Source organism: Alexandromys fortis, unplaced genomic scaffold (assembly GCF_014885135.2).
Source record: "Alexandromys fortis isolate MF-2015 unplaced genomic scaffold, M_Fortis_MF-2015_v1.1 scaffold_55, whole genome shotgun sequence".
NCBI lineage: Eukaryota > Metazoa > Chordata > Mammalia > Rodentia > Cricetidae > Alexandromys > Alexandromys fortis.
Window position 1 is genome coordinate 3,594,468 of NW_026067936.1, and position 16,333 is coordinate 3,610,800.

A 16,333-nucleotide genomic window follows, 5' to 3' on the forward strand; every position below is an offset into this window, starting at 1 on the left:
CACACACCTGTGATCCTAGCAGTCAGGCTGAAGCAAGTGAATCACGGTTAAGTTCAAGGCCGTCTCGGCACACATGGTGTGTTCTAGGCCTGGGCTGTGTTCTGGAGGCTTGTCACAGAATAAAAACAGAGGAGGAGAACAAAGAAGAATGATTGCATAGGAAAATAACAATAGCCATTAAAAAGTGGTCCAGACTGGTAGCCAAGAAAAGGATGCTGTAAGCTCTATCGGCTAAGTCCCAGGTAAAGAAATAGGTGTTTAATCCCAGCACTCGGGAGGCAGAGGCAGGCGGATCTCTGTGAGTTCGAGGCTAGCCTGGTCTACAAGAGCTAGTTCCAGGACAGGCTCCAAAGCTACAGATGAACTGGGCAGGATAGAGAGAGGGCCAGATTCAGTGTAGAAGAAAGATGTGACAGAAAGGTTAAGAATAGGAACTAACACAGTGTATTGTGTTTGGTGACCCTTTGGGCTGACATAGAGGGGAACAGGAAGATGAACTTGGAGAGCTGCCTGATTCCACAGGATATCAAGCAAACTAATACTGTCGAAGATTTGATTGCGGAGAAAATTACCTACAATAAACACAAGTCTGCCTTCAGCAGCAGGATACCCCATATCAGTGAATTCTACACACATTTGCAGAGAGAGAGGGGGGAGTAGCGACATTAGAGTGGGAGGGGACATCTGAGCATTGTTAACGGGCACACAGTAGAATTGTTTATGCTGTTTCCCCCATCCCAGAAAGCACTAAACCAGTGTAACACACGTAACAGCAGGGCCTGCTTCCTCTTGGGCAAATAGGTGCCCTTGTGCAGGAGGAGGAGACAGGAGAGGGAAGCAGAGAAACGCGGCCCCTCCAGCTTGGCAGAGGGTGCTTGAACTCCGTGGGAAGGTCAGACATTTGTATTGGGGACGAATAGAGGATCGCCATAACCTGGAGCAGACAAACGTGTGAAATATGCATTTTTTTCTTTTTCATTTTATGCCATTTTTATGAGACTTCTGTGTAGATGCGGCAAGGAAAGCTCTTGGCTCGAGCCCTGCAGGGTTGGCAGATTTATTACCGAATTAAAAAAAATGAAAACAGTTCAGTTGTCTGGCCAGGTAGAAGAAATTATCTCTACTTGAAAGAAACCAGATAAAAAGGACCCACACTGGCGGCACGAGGGGCCCTGCTCTGTCCAGGGCTCTGTACCCACCATAGCAGCTCCAACCGACCACTGCTTCTTCATGGGATCTAAGTCCTCTAGGTGGGCTCTGGGTCCATTAATCTTAGTTTCTGACAAGGGCCGAGTTATCAGCCTCCTATAGATTTTCACCAACCATGGTGGGGAAGGCAAGGTGGGAAAGGAAGTCAGGCTTAAAAACACAAAAGCACTGCCAGAAGGGACACCTAAGGTCCAGCTGGAAAAGGCACTGGAGTTCCAGATTCCCCAAGAAGGTCCCAGTCAAAGTCACCTGGTCTAGAACTTTGACCTAGGCTATTCCACACCCAGGACTCCCTACCACCTCCCCATTTTCACAAGCAAAAACACTGAACACTAAAAATGGGCCATTACAAACCTGCAAATGTTCTTCCATTCACCCATCGCTGTTGACCAGTTTCTGTTCGAGTTTCTTAGAGTCTGCTATGCAGTTAAGCACAGGAGGAGAATAAAGATTCATCGCCTCCCCGAGGGCTCTGACAGATCAACAGGTATTTGCTTCTAGACTATTCAGACTGCTATAACCATATACCTTAGGCTGGACAATCTGTAAACAACAGAAATTGTGTGGTCATAGTTCTGGGGAAGAGAAGTCCAATCAAGGTATCAGCAGACTCCATCGTAACCTAGATGATGACTTCTCGCTGGGTCATTGTATGACAGAGTATATAAGATGTCATTCATCTCCCCAAAGACACCACCTCCCATTCATAGCGTACTGGGACTGGGTTTCAGCAAGTGAGTTGTGAGAGGATGCAAACACAGCAGCTGCCCTTCTTGGTCCATGCCCAGCAATGATAAATAGATTGATGAATGGATGGAAGGCTAGATAGATATATGGATAGACGTATGGATGGATGGATGGATGGATGGATGGATGGATGGATGGATGGATGGATTAGTCATTAGATGGTTGTAGAAACTATGGGTTCTAGCTCAAGGCTAAAAAGCTAAGAAACTTCTGCTTCCTGACTTTCCCTCACCCTCCAGTCATTATCCTTGGAACACAGTTTCCTCTCATATCACAGGAGCTGTGGGGCAGCAGACATGTCAAGATTATGTTACCCACAGGGGAAAAAAAAAAACAGGAAGAGAGTTTCCTTGTTCCAGACCGCCCACCCTCCTACTTCCCAGTGCCTGAGATGATCACCTATTGATGGCTTCTTGTAGCTTATCTGTGGGATGGCTCTTCCATTTCTGACCGTGTAAGCCCTCTGACCCTTGGCTTCCCCTTGGAAACAGAGATCTGAGCTCCAGATGTCTCCAGCTAAGACTCACTTCACAAGACCATTGCAAGAAAGGAGCCTCGACTTTGCTATCCAACCACTAATCTACCCCACACACAGACACACACACACACACACACATTTGCCTTCCCACCATGTCATCCAACTCCATATCCTCCCATTTTGGCACCCAGAAAAGAGAAAGATTAGTGTCGATGAAGTGCTCTGAAGAGGAAAACAGTCAAGCATTTTCCAACCACAAGAAGAAAGCAATTTCAATTGAAAAGGTAAAATCTCAGATTACATGCAAATTTCGATTATGGACATATTCAATGCATGGCTCAACTAAGCGTCTTCGGAGCAGTCAGTGTTTCCCTGGGAGGTTTACACCACTATCAGATGCTGCGTGAGAGATGTCCTGCTGCAAAGTGAGCCTTAGGAAAGCACCTTGAGAGCTTAGATTCTGGCTACCTGGCACCCTCACAGGCAGACCTTAAGCAAGGTCATCATGGCTGGCAAGGAACTCTATTAGAACAGAAGGGAGGTGTCACCTCTGTCCAGTTTCCCATCTTTCAAAAGTGATGACTCAGAGGTTAGGAGCACTAGTAGCTCTTAGCACATCTCTAAAGGAAAACTGCAGCAGAGAAGATGGGGTTCATAGGATATGGGTCACACGCATACAGCTCCCCGAATTAACGAGGGCTTCTAGATAATTTCCTCCCAGCAGGAGCTTTCTTATCACCGTGAGATTATCTGCTCTTGGCATCACCCAAGTGTCTAGGACATTCCAAGGAGGAGAGCAAGCTAAGCAATATCTACCCAGGCCCCTCCCATCACTAGTTTGGCTTGGAGATTACCCCACTCTTGCCTCATGTCAGATCCCAGTATCCTCCGTCTACATAGAAGTCGAGTGTAACAAAGATGCGATCTTTGGGCCTGGCCCCGTATAGTTGCATGAGTGGAAATGGCTTCCATAGCCAGGACCCCTTGTCCACAGCCTGGAGAGAGAAGCCAAGAGCAACCGAAGCAGCAGCAGCAGCAGCGGCAGAGAAGGTCCTGCTCAGCAGGGCCTGGAGCTGCCCAGCTAGGCCTGCCTCTCGTTCTGACTCCTCATCTGCAGAGCATGTGGGTTCTCATGGCCTTATCTGCCAGATGGCTCCCGGAGGGGATGATTTATTAGGTGCAGAAAGCTCGCTGATAAATTTTACTGCGAGTCCCCAGCAGAAGACTGGGGGTAGCAAGAGCCCGGCACAGGCAGCTCTAATGGAAAGTGCCGTCACCAAAGAGCAAAGCATTATTTATGACTGTCTGTAATGCCGTTCGGGGGAAATTCATCATCGCTTCCCTGCTCCGTGCATGTGGGGACAGCAGCACTGGGGGCAGGGGGAGCAGGTGGGGAGCAGAGTATCACTGGGACTCTGCCAGTCGAGAGCAAGGCCATATTTTCCCTGGGTGACCCAAGTCCCCTTGTCAAGCTCTGACCTACAAGTTCCCTCACTGCCCAGCTGCTCCCCCACATTCCCCTCCACCCCCATCCTCTGCTATTAATACAGAGGAGGGAGGAGAATGGTGGCTCCTTGTTCTCTCTCTCTCTCTCTCTCTCTCTCTCTCTCTCTCTCTCTCTGTGTGTGTGTGTGTGTGTGTGTGTGTGTGTGTGTGTGTGTATTCTTAAACACCTGCCCAAGTAAGGATGCCCCTGCCTGGAAGCAGAGGACTAGATCAGATGACTGTTCCTGTCCTCATTAGCTCAGGGAGGAACAGCTACTGCAAAGAATGGGTCTGTAGAGCAGGGCAGGGCAGCAACACAGGAGTCCCGGATGGGTTTTAAGATGCTTTTCGTCCAGATGCCCAGCATGGCTCATGAGGCAGAGTTCTGTCCCTATATCCAGTGTCCTGTGGCCTCAACTGAACAGAGACATTTGGGGGACCTCTCCTAGCCTTTTAGCTGGTCCCTTCCTGCCATGACAACAGGTGAAATCCCAGCCCCTGCCCTTTCCTTTCAGGTACACAGAACAGTTGCAGAAGGCCATATGCCTTGCACTTGACATGTTGGTCTATCCTTATTGCCTTTAAAAGCATGGCTTGTATCCTCGTCACTTTTATATGCATCCCAGCAGCGAAGCTCCTAGCTCATCATAGCATTGATAAATGCTTGCTAATAGAATTACACCCGTAGACTTAGATATACTGGGATGATGTCCCCATGTGTTTTGGGGTGTCTGTCACCACGCTGGTATTCACAGCATTGCAAAGGCGCTTGTCTCCACCCACGTGACACTTAGCATGCCATGGGGAGAGAGCACCACATTAAGAGTCAGCAGTGTTGGGCTCCAGTGGGCAGCAGCCACAAACATTCTTTGTGCATAGGATATGGTCCCAATTAGACTCAGTCATTTACACACAGTGACTTCACTTCACTGCTGCTCTGTTCAATTCTGTGCAGGTTGGTATTCCAGGAAGGGCAGGGATGATTAAGTCTGTTCCTTATACCAGGACATCTATGGGGACATCACAGTAAGAAGCAGACCGAGTTCTAGAACAATGGTTCTCTAATGCCAAGAAAACATCCAAGCCCTTCGCGTGTGTCATCTCATCTAAAGGCCTTCATGGCGACTCTATGGGAAGGTGCTATTATTATCCTCACACTGTAAATTGGGAAACTTTAGTGTCACCTCACTAACTGGAAGTGTCCTTGAGTCGAGCCGTCTCTCATCAGGAAATGAAGTAGAGCTGAATCAAGTCCCTTCAGCCTCACCCAATCTGGCTGTCACCGAAGTAGCAATCATGAACTCTCTCGTCCACTGGATGATCCGTCAGCCTGGGGTGACCACACAGGCCCTTGCACATGGGTCTTCCAAAGACACGCACTGTAGACTGAGAATTGAAGCTACTCCACGTAAAGCCACGTGTGTACGGGTCAGGTTGGCTGGTTTCTTCGTTTAATAACAATGGCCAAGTGAGGGGGGGGGGTCATTGGGCCCATGACTTATCAAGATTAGCAAATTTCTTCCTATAAAAGAAGACAAAGAACAGGAAACAACCTGCCTTTCCTGCAAGCCCAGCTTTTTTAAAGCCACTATTACTGTATTTAGTCAGAGCCCATCTTGGTTATGGCTTGAGGTTTGCAACGCTGTTGCCTTTCGATCTGGATTCCTGCGAATCTCACCAAACAGAATATGTCTTCGAAACAGAATTAAGTAAGAAGTACTTGGAATACAGAGAACCTTGGGTTCAAGGCTTGCATTCATATCTTTTGCTAGTTAAGCAAGTTACTTAGCATTTTCCTGGAAAGGGTGATAATTTGTTCATAGGCTTGCTCTAAGAACTGCACTAGACAGCATTATGCAGATGGCCATAGCGAAGTGCCTGGCACGGAACGAATAGGTAAGAGTAGTGCTTATTGTTACGACTACAACTCGCAGGAAGTGAGCGCACTCACGCATTGATCAAGCATCCAGGGCGATGGTTCTAATCTTGCCCCCACTCACACTTGCATGGGATCCTAATGTCCAGTGTGTCAGCTCTGGGAGAGGGCGCTGAATGTGAGGTTCTTGGGATTGTATCAGGAGAGAGACTAACTCCACCACATGCGGGTCTTGTAAGCATGGCATCAGTCTCTCACCCTTGAGTCGTGTGAGGTAGAATGTGTGTCCCTGTCGGCCCTTCTGCTGTCCACCACAAGTGCAGTAAGAAGGCTCTTGCCATACACCATACAGACAAATTCTTCTGTCTTGATCACCAGAAAAATCTCCTAGTCCGTCTCCATTCTTCTGAAATGACAATACGGGTGCATAGTAATTCAGATACTTTCTAAACATTGATCTCCGCAAGCGTGGCTCAAGCTTTTCGGAAGGCCAGTCCTTTTGGTGACAGTGGCTTCATTTCCAATGTCATGGAATGTAAGTGCTCAGTACTTTTCTTGATGCTGGGACAAACACCCGACAAAAGCAACCTCCAGAAAGGGGGGGTTCTTTTAGACTCACAGTTCAAGAGCACAGTTTACCATGACAGCAGGACCAGGAAGCAGCTGGTCACACTGCGTCCACATTTAGGAAACAGGGAGAGATGAAAGCTCTCTGTCTCCTTCCTATTCAGTCCCAGGACCTGACCCTAGGGGATGGTGCCACCCGCATCCAACATGAGTCTTCTAGGCTGAATCAAACCTTTCTGGAAACAGCCGCATAAATACAAGAGTCAAGTTTCCATGGTGATCCTGAGTCCTGTGGAGCTGACAATCAATATTATCCATCACAGAAAGGAACTCACCCATGAGAAATGAATGCTGTACTTTGTGCCAGCCACTCAAAAAAAAGGATAAACAGAAACTAAATATTATAGTTATGTGTCTGGCAACAGGTTCAAGACCGGGTGCTAGGCATATTTCTAGGAGAATCAAATAGAGTGTCTGGTAAGCATGCCTGCTTCTGGGCTCCAAGACCAGATATCCTTAACAAAAAAGAAGTCCAGAAATCAGCACCATAAGCAAGCCAGAGTCTTGGATGTATGCCAGTTGAGAATCATTGATGATTATAAATCAGTGGCTATTCTTCTAAGTATAAGCACATGCACACGTGTGCACACACACACACACACACACATACACACACACAGAGTACTGGGGATTAAACCCAGAGCCTCATGCATGCTAGGCAGACCCTTTATTACTTAGCTCTATTCGTGGAACCAGTTTAGTATATCTTATCACATATTGTCTGTGTCTCTGCATCAAATATTTATGCAATTAAGACTCAGGAGAGTAGAGGAAACCGAAAACATCTCTATGCTGATCTCAAGGCCCCAGCAGCATCTTCTGTCTGTATTTTGGCATCCTGACATCCTCACTAGATCTTATGGTTTAAAAATAAAAAAAAACAACTCTCCACTTTCAGTATTGTGGTTTTCATAAAACCGCTTCTTAGTATTTAAGGCAGTAGTAAAGTTTTAAGACTTCAAACAGAAAACAGCAAATAGAACTTATGAGGTGTCCTAGAACTGGGTGATTGGCAGGGTCTGCCTGGAATGCCTGAATGCTCTCTGCAGCGGCCTCCACTCAGGGGTGGCACTCAGGGTTCAATTAGTGATGTCTGGCAGAGGCACAAGTCAAGGATGCAGTTAGAAAAGTGTCACTTCCTTCCAGCTCCCCTTCAAATCAAGAACCAGCAAAGGAGAGAGAGGTCTGAACTGATTTGTGAATGACAGTCATGTGAAGTTTCCAGCTAGGCTGGTGGAGAGAGCTGCTTTTCTCTCCTGCTGTTGCCCTACCTAAGCCGGAGATGTTGGAATCTGCACATTCCTGATCCAAGAAGAAAGAAATCATTTCAAATAAGACCAGAAAGTTGTCAGAGGAGCTGGACTCTTGGTGATGCCTGAATTCCAATGTAAACAGAGGCATCTTAAAATATTCCTTCTATTTTAAATGCCTTCCTCTATGAGACACACACACACACACACACACACACGAGAGAGATGGAGGAAGAGAGAGAGAGAGAGAGAGAGAGAGAGAGAGAGAGAGAGACTGAGAGACTGGAGATAGTCGTTTTGCTATATATCCCTGGCTGACCTCAAACTCCCAGTGCTTCTGACAGCCCCAGAGTATGGGGATTACAGGCATATACCACCAAGTCTGGCTCTTCTAATATGTCTTTATTGCAATCCTCTCCATCGTTTAAGGTCCAAATCAAGACCTGCCTGCTTCCTAACAAAAGATCTGACAACATTTCTCTTCCCTGGTGTAATTAATTATTCCTTCAAACCATTATAGACTTCATAAAAGCATTCATGGCTGCCTTGTTGTTTGGTTAGTTGTGTGTCCTCTCCCTGTTGGTCTAGGCTTCGAGCCTTAGCAAATAGGGCAGGGCTGCATTCACCAACACAGGACCCAGGGCAACAAGTCCTTTCCCAAGCAGTTCAATGTGGATGTCTTTGTTTTATAAAACTAGGAAAATAACATAGGGAGTTGCTATGGACACACACACACACACACACACACAAACACACACACCTCTATATGTCTAAAGCTTGTGTTACTATTGGGAGGTGGGAGAAACTGTACAAGATGGAGCCTGTGAGATGTGTTCCAGTTCTGCTTGTCCCTAAGTCGTCTGTTGGGACCATGGCCCCTCCTCTTCCTCTGTTTTCTAGTCAGCCCATGAAGCAAGTGGCTTCTGCCACCATGGGTTTCCTGCCATCTTTGCTGCCTTACAACAGGGACAACCAATCATGCTGAGAGGTCCAAACCCGTGAGCCAAAATAAAGCTGTGGTTCATACTGATTATCGCAGTTACTGGTAACAGTAATAGAAAGCCAAATAATACAGCCAAGAATCATGCAAGAAAAGTCTTTCTACACTAGCTGCCACTGGGTAGCCCAGTCATTGATGGAGCCTTTGGCATCCTTCTCAAAGTAAACAGACAGAGGAGACAGGAAAGGAGGAAGGACCAGGTTCCACCAATAAATCGGAGCTGAATCTGCGTCATCTGTAGTCACTGGGTTTCAGAGACAGGACGCACTGAGTAGCCTTCTAGAACAGACACTTCCTGATGTGTCTGCAGGTCAGCTGGGCTCCTCGTCATGAGCCCCACCCTCTCAAAAGAGCGCTCCATGACACAGGGCCTAGGGGCCTAGAAGACATAGAGAACAAGTTCATGCAAATATTGGGCCTTTGCTAAAACAATAAAATGAAATAAAATTTCTCTGCAAAATTATAAAATGAGAATGATACTGATGGAATCAAGGAAGGGTTCCTTTTATAGATGAGTACACTGAGGTCCAGGCAGGCCAAGCCATGGACGTGCTTCTGAAACCGTCTGCCTAGCTACAGAAAGGAAGATCAAACCCCAGCTTTCTGCTCGCCAGGTCAACACTGTTCCTAGTACAAATTTCCAATTACACTAATTATTTAAAAATATTTTGTTGCCTCAAATGAAAATAAAATTACACCATTTTTCCCCACCCTTTACTACCTTCTTCCCTTCTCAGGCACCCCCTTGCTCTCTTGATGTGGGATTCCCCTCTGTATGCTGTGATTACCATTAACGAATAAAGAAAACTGGCTTGGCCTGATAGGGTAGAACAGAGCTGGGGGGGGACTAAACTGAATGCTGGGAGGAAGATGGTGGAGTCAAAGAGAAGCCATGGAGCTGCCACCAGAGACAGACATGCTGAAACTTTGCCAATAGGCCATGAGACTTGTGGTAAAATATAAAATAATGGAGATGGTTTAATTCTAGATGTAAGAGCTAACTAGCAATATGCTTAAGTAATTGGCCAAGTAGTGATTTAATTTATAGAGTTTCTGTGTGGTTATTTTGGGTCTGAGCTGCCCAGCGAACGGGAACAAACAAGCAGCCTCCTTACTACAACACTTTCTCACTGCTTCATGGCTTCTATTGCTTAAGTTATTGTATATGTGTGTGTGTGTGCACATACATACATATGCAACTGCATATATATGTATAGTCTTAAGTATGTAAATACAAGCAGTCCATATGATGTTATTTATATGTATGTGATTCAGGACTGACCGTTTGTATTAATAACCAATTGGTACACTCTTCCCTGAGGGAAGACTATTTCTGCTGTTCTCAGCATCCTTAGCTGCCTGTAGTTCTTTGTCTAGGGTTGGGTACCCATGAGCTTCCCCTTCCACAATAATATGTCTATTGGTGATGTCCTTGTTCGGGTTTTTGCTTAGGCAGCCATATTGGTAAGACTTCATGAGTCTAGCATCTCTGAGATTTCTAGGAGACACAGCAAACTTCCCATTCATTTGGCTCTTACTGTTCATCTCGCTACCCCCTTGTTCTCTACAACTTCCAAGCCTTAGGGGTAGGAGTCATGTTGTAGATCTGTCAGTCAGCACTGGGCACTTCTCATTCTCTGCATTGTGATGGGGTGTGATTTCCTGTAATGACTTCATATGTTACAAGGAAGACATTTTGTTGATGAGGGAACCAAATGTACTAATTATTGGTCACTAACTTTTAGGCATTAGTGGCATAAAAAACCCACTATCTGACCAGATCCAGATCAACAAGACAAAGCTGTCTGGGTGCTGCTTTCTATTATCCTTCCTGTTCCACATACTGGACAGATAATTTCAGCCTCATCAGGAGAGAGAGAGAGATTAAATGAAAAAAAAAAAAACAGAATCAAAATTTGTCCCATACCTGTGCCCTTGTCCATACTGGCCTCTTCTGTATTGGATACTGGACTTAATTGTTAAGGTTTGAACAAGAAGCATCCCCCAAACATTCATTTGTTAAAACTTGTGTGGCTGCCTGGTGATGAGGATTTGAATTCAGATCTCTTGACTCCAAGCTGGCATATTATCCCATGATGTTGCTTTTAAAAGTAGGCTTGGCCTGTTGGGACCAAAGAGCTCATGTCAACACATAGGTGGTCAAGGTGACTCCCAAGGGTCCTGTCCCTGTTCTATAGACTCACACACGCATCATTGCCCTCCATCCCACCCAGAGCCAAGAACTCTGTGATGCCCAACCTCTGGGTGGCTATGACTGATCCCAAAGCAATCTCCTGTGCTCTAGAGTAGCACACAAAAGAGAGGGACAGTGGACGCCCTCCTGGCTCACCCAAAGGGCTTTCATACACAGAGACACAGAACAGAGAAGTCCTGTGTGCACTTGTTATGCAGTCCTCTTTCTAAGGAGATGTAAGGACAGATGAGGTAATATACCTGCAGTGTTTTGAGTGCTTCCTAAGTGTAGCATGAACATCACAATGGAGTTGCTGACGCTGGTAATGATAACAGTGATGATGGGACCTCATCCAGGGCCATAATTTAAGGGGAATATTCAAAATGAGAAAGCGCCACCAAAATCAATCCACTGAACTTTATTTAGAAGAGAAGCTGCTAATAAAAATGTTATGGGAATGTGAGCTCTTGGGAAATAATGATGATTTCTTCCTATTAAAAGACTCATCAGACCCACTTCCCAAATGCAGCTCGGTTATTTGTGGGCTCCTTGCCCCTGGGTGCAACAAGTTCTCTGTTTAAGGGGCAGAGGCAGCTGGCACCCCATGTGCCGGAGCCCTGAGCTCTGGAGAGGTAAGGAGCCCTAGCTTCCAGCCCTAAACAGCTCCGTCTACTAAGAGGGCTGATGTCGGGGAAGCATCTTCTTAATTCTCTTCCTTTCCCTCCCATCCCCCATTAGCAGCCACTGCTTAGCTTGAATTTAAGAGTTATTAATAATGGAACAGCAGTGGACTGGGGCTTTATTCTCAGAGGCCAGCTGAGTTCTTTTGCAGAGACAAATCTACTCAAGTATGGGGAGTCAACAGGCAGTGTGTATGGAGCCCCCGCTACAGCATGGCCTACTCATAGGACATGGATCTGACCTCTGGCTACTCACCTCTCCCAGTTTAGGCACAGGAGGATGAGGGGCATGAAAACACAGACTAGGAGGAAATATTGCCAGCAGAGTGGGGAGCTTGGCTGAGTGACAGTGGGGCCCCATCTTGGGCCCCGAAGCAAACAATCATCATCATCACCCTGCTCTTTAGTTTTGATAGGAGAGTTAAGGAGAAAATTACTCCAAGGTCATTTCAGCCTCGGGATGTTGAGTGGTTGAAAATGGCCATAAGTCTTTCTCGGGGGACAAAAGGACAAGAACTGCCTCTGGAGCTTGCTGATGCATCTTCATTCTGAGTTCTTGGACACATCACCCCCTGACCTATCCATCCCCAAATACTGCCGTGAAGATATGGATTCCAAAGACAGTAGAGGACTGCAGTAGGCTACTGCTGAAAATTCACTGTCTCTGTCCTTCCTAAAGGATGAGATCTTTTACCACAACCTGCTCAACAAGTAGCAAGGCACACACACACACACACACACACACACTACACATACACACATGCTTATCAACAATAACAAAGCACCATGCTTACTTCATGGACTTCTCTTCTGACCATCATTCTCTATCTAAACTTACCCATTTGTTACCTGCAGAATTAACTATGGAATGTTTAAGTCTCAGTGTGTTCTATGGTGATGTATTTCTAGACCTTTATCCCCTGAAGTGTCCTAGGAGCACACTTCATTTAGGATGACTGAGCCAGAATCTGCATATAGTAACGGAGTTAACGCCCTGGCTTCCGGAGACTCTTAACCTTGCTAATTTATAGTGTGTTTCTGCCCTCTGTCAGGCCTCCTCTGCTACACTCAAATGCAGAATGACCAGTGTCTCTATTCCCTTCCCTCCCCTTCCTCTCACCATCTAAATAATGCTCCTGGCTTTCACTCTCTCTCTAGCCCGACAAGATCAGAATGTCTTTCCAGAAGAAAACGAGGCCATCCTTTCTCATTCATCGTCGTAGACACCAAATTCCTCTCCAAGCTATCCACATGCGGGTTCTACCACCCTCATCCTGCCAGATAGAGCATCATCACTGTATGCTGTGCACCTTGTCAGTTTACTGGTAAATCTAGCACCTGAGAGGCTGCACTGCATGGATGATACATGAAGATTCTGGCCACACCAGCCTCAAGCTGTGGCTTTTAGCTCTCATCACCAAAGCAAATCTTTCTCTCCTCCAGCCAGACAAAGCAAAAGAGGTCTCTGCTTGGGAAATACCACCCACATTCATTCACCATGATGGTGGAGGTACCCAGTACTAGCAACACAGGATGGTTGAAAGTTTCTGGATCCTAACACAAGGGCACTCAGCTCCATTTATCCAGGTCTGCACCAAGTACCAATCTCACCGTGGGGTTAACAACAGACTTCACAGGATGTTTGGGTCTCAGATTAGAACAGCAGCTAAGTGCCCATAGCTGGTCTGAAGGCTATTCAGATTCTGAGCCAAGGAATCATTCTCAAGGCAAGGGAACATTGGAAGGCCAAACACTGAATTCAGAAGTGTTTTGATAATATGGAAGACAGCTTTGAAAATGAATGCTCAAAAAAAATTTGGATTCACCACAAATTGCTGGATAGATGCCTTCTCCACAGAGAGGTCAATCTCATTGTGTATGTCCTCAGATTAGCATTGCTATGATTTAGTCCTGAGACCTAGCAGTATAAAGCAAGGATTCAGTTGAATGTTACATCTTATGTTCAGGGGGTTTAATCATTCCTTTTTCAATGTATTTCTTAAACCACAGCTAAAAAGGACTCAACCTTACCCACACTGTATATGACATGAACAGTGCAGCGGTCGGATTAATAATTCACCAGTAATTGATATTTAAACAAGTTTAATAACAAGACCAGACTCACGAAACCAAGGTTCCAGCGGAGTAGCCAGCGGAAAACAGGAGAGCGCGGAAGGGGCGCGCAGCACAATATATCAGTAAAACATACGCCTGAGGGCAGCCCGCCCCCAAGGGGAGGGCTTATCCCTACAGAACAGTTCTTTCATCCACCATAAGAAATGGACAGAGCAATGGTTTCCAAGGGACATCCACTCCTTTCTCACAGGGCTGCTATCATCTGGACCTTTCTGATTGACCTTAGTGGCTGTAGTGGCTGGCGTGAGGTCTGCACATCCTCTACTAACTATTCTTATGTTAGAGAGAGACTAAATATCCCTCTGCTGGAGAGTGAGATTTAACGACTTCGTCTATTACATCACTTTCATCCTCTCTATTTTCCACCCAAATTCAAATTGGTCCCGACCTCCACTTACTCCCAGAACCACAGAGCGGGAAAGCGGAGGAAATCAAAACAAGATCTCCCTACTCCTGTCACAGGCGTTGCTAAAGACTCTCTGAAATCAGAGTCACCTCAGTGTACTCTGCATTCCTCCAACTAAAACAACCCCAAATCTGAGGTTTGACCTGGCTGTGCCTCTAGAGTATAGGATCATTACCAACTACAGCAGACCGAATGGCTAAATACAGAACCCTCATCTTCTCACCACCTTCCCCCTCCAAAACACAGCTGGGGATTGCCTCGGAGCCTCCCGAGAGGAGGACAGTGACAGGACAGATCACTTTAAATAAATGGTACCCATTACTAGATATACCTGTGCAGAGGGTAGTTATGCTATGAACACGGAAGGTCCCCATGCAAGGCAGCTCGTGCTTCCCCTCCCATTGGCTCCTGTCAATTATTTATTTATTTATTTATTTATTTATTTATTTATAGGAAGAAGGGTTTGTTTTGACTCATGAATTAAATTTCATCACAGCAGGGAATGCTTGGTAGAGTTCACAGCTCTGGGGGTGTGCGTTTGGGACCCCTCACATCTAAGAGGACTAGAAGGCAGAAATATCAGACCAGAGACTCCCCTCCTCTCAGGGTGTATGTCTCTCTCTCTCTCTCTCTCTCTCTCTCTCTCTCTCTCACACACACACACACACACACACACACACACACACACACGCTCACTCACTTGCTCTAGGTGCCCAATTCCTCGGCTCCTAAAGATCCTATAATTTTTTAGCCCCACCATCTGGAGACCAAGAATGCCAATCCAGAAGTCTGTAGAAGACACTTGACACGCCAAACCGTAACAAGGCCTTTCTTACTTTTGAGCATCCTGGCTAACACAGCCCGGCTACACGCTTTTGAACCTCTGTGCGCGAAGGCTGTTATCCACAAAGTAATAAACACATTGACCACAGTGTATCTAAGAGACACAGCAGGATCCAGGAAGCTCTCTCAGGTGACCAATGTATCCACTAGTATTCAGCTGAAAACCAATCCTCTGCCAAAGGGGTCACAGAATGTTACCAAGATCTTACTCCACTCACTCCGCCTCTTCCCTCTCCCTGCCCCTGCCCATTTGCTTTCCTTTGAGTGTTTATTACAGAAGAAAGAGATGAACTCTCAAGGAGAAGGGTGCTTCATGACCACAGAGGCCAGAGCCAAGTTTTTATTTAATTTTATACTATTTCTTAAAGTTTCTGGATACAGTTTCCTGAGAGGCAATTTTCTATCCAGGTGATTGACAGCCCATTTGAATAAACTCTTAAGGGACGAAGAGATAGTATACATGCAAGCTTACAATTTGAGGGAAAGTTTAGAATTCAGTGTCTCTACCTGGGCAGGCCAAAGGCACGATTCAATTTCCATGCTTTTCATCAAAGAAATCATGTAACAGAGAAGATTTAAGAGAACTGGAGGATAAAGAAAAAAGTTTATAAACTAGCCACGCTTCAAGTGGAAACAGCATTTGGCCAATGGGTCTCCTACCCTGCTACTCCATACCCTACCCTGTAATACAACACTGTGTGGTACGCTAAGTCTTGAGGGGCTACTGTGATACCCCCTCCCTCTCATGTGGTCTTTCAATCTTAGAGCGGGAGCAGTTAGCCTCAGGATAGAACTAGGGTCCTCACTGTCCCCACTTCTTCTTGTCTCCAAATTCCTACACAGGAGGTCCCCCCACCACCACCAGGAACTCTACCCAACATAGACACTTCCTGTTCCTCTCCCACTGCAACTGGGACTGAGTTTGCAAGAATCAGGTCTGGTCTAGGCCCCTGTGGGAAGAGGGGTGGTCCTTTTAATCCACGGTCAGGGCCCTCCAGCCACCTGGAAGCCCTGTCTGTGGTGCACACGCCCCCACCCTCACCCCTGCTCCAGGCCTGCCCTCCCTACCTCACATCTGGGGAAAACCCTCCGCTCAGCACGCGTGTAACTCAGAGCCCAGATGACACCGAAATGCTAAGTGAAGAGCAATTAACTTTTGCTTCTGAAAACCCACTTTAGCTTTCCATAACTCTTTGGGGGCCATTTCAGCTAAGCCAAACCTCCCGCACAGTCTCCCTCAGCAATAAATTACCTTCCCGGCTTTAATTAGCTGCTGGAGTGTGAGGCAGGGCCGGGTGCTGACGTGGCAGCTTTCCCCACAGGTCCCATTCTGTCAGACTCCAGGAGAATGTCAGCTGCAGGAGCTGCCCGTGCCCGCGTGGGAGCCCCATGGCTAGCCATG

General features: G+C 46.5%; 1 long non-coding RNA gene across 2 annotated transcripts in view; it reads right to left on the bottom strand.

Moving 5' to 3' along the window:
- Nucleotides 1-16,333, bottom strand: part of LOC126504477 (uncharacterized) — a 140,624-nt gene that overhangs the window by 9,905 nt on the left and 114,386 nt on the right. Inside the window, exon 4 of one of the 2 annotated variants that reach the window (XR_007592619.1) lies at nucleotides 10,606-10,794. The exons of the other annotated variant lie outside the window; for it this stretch is intronic. This is a non-coding gene — a long non-coding RNA (uncharacterized lncRNA). Of the gene's footprint in view, nucleotides 1-10,605; nucleotides 10,795-16,333 lie in introns of those variants that run through there. 2 annotated transcript variants of the gene reach the window in all.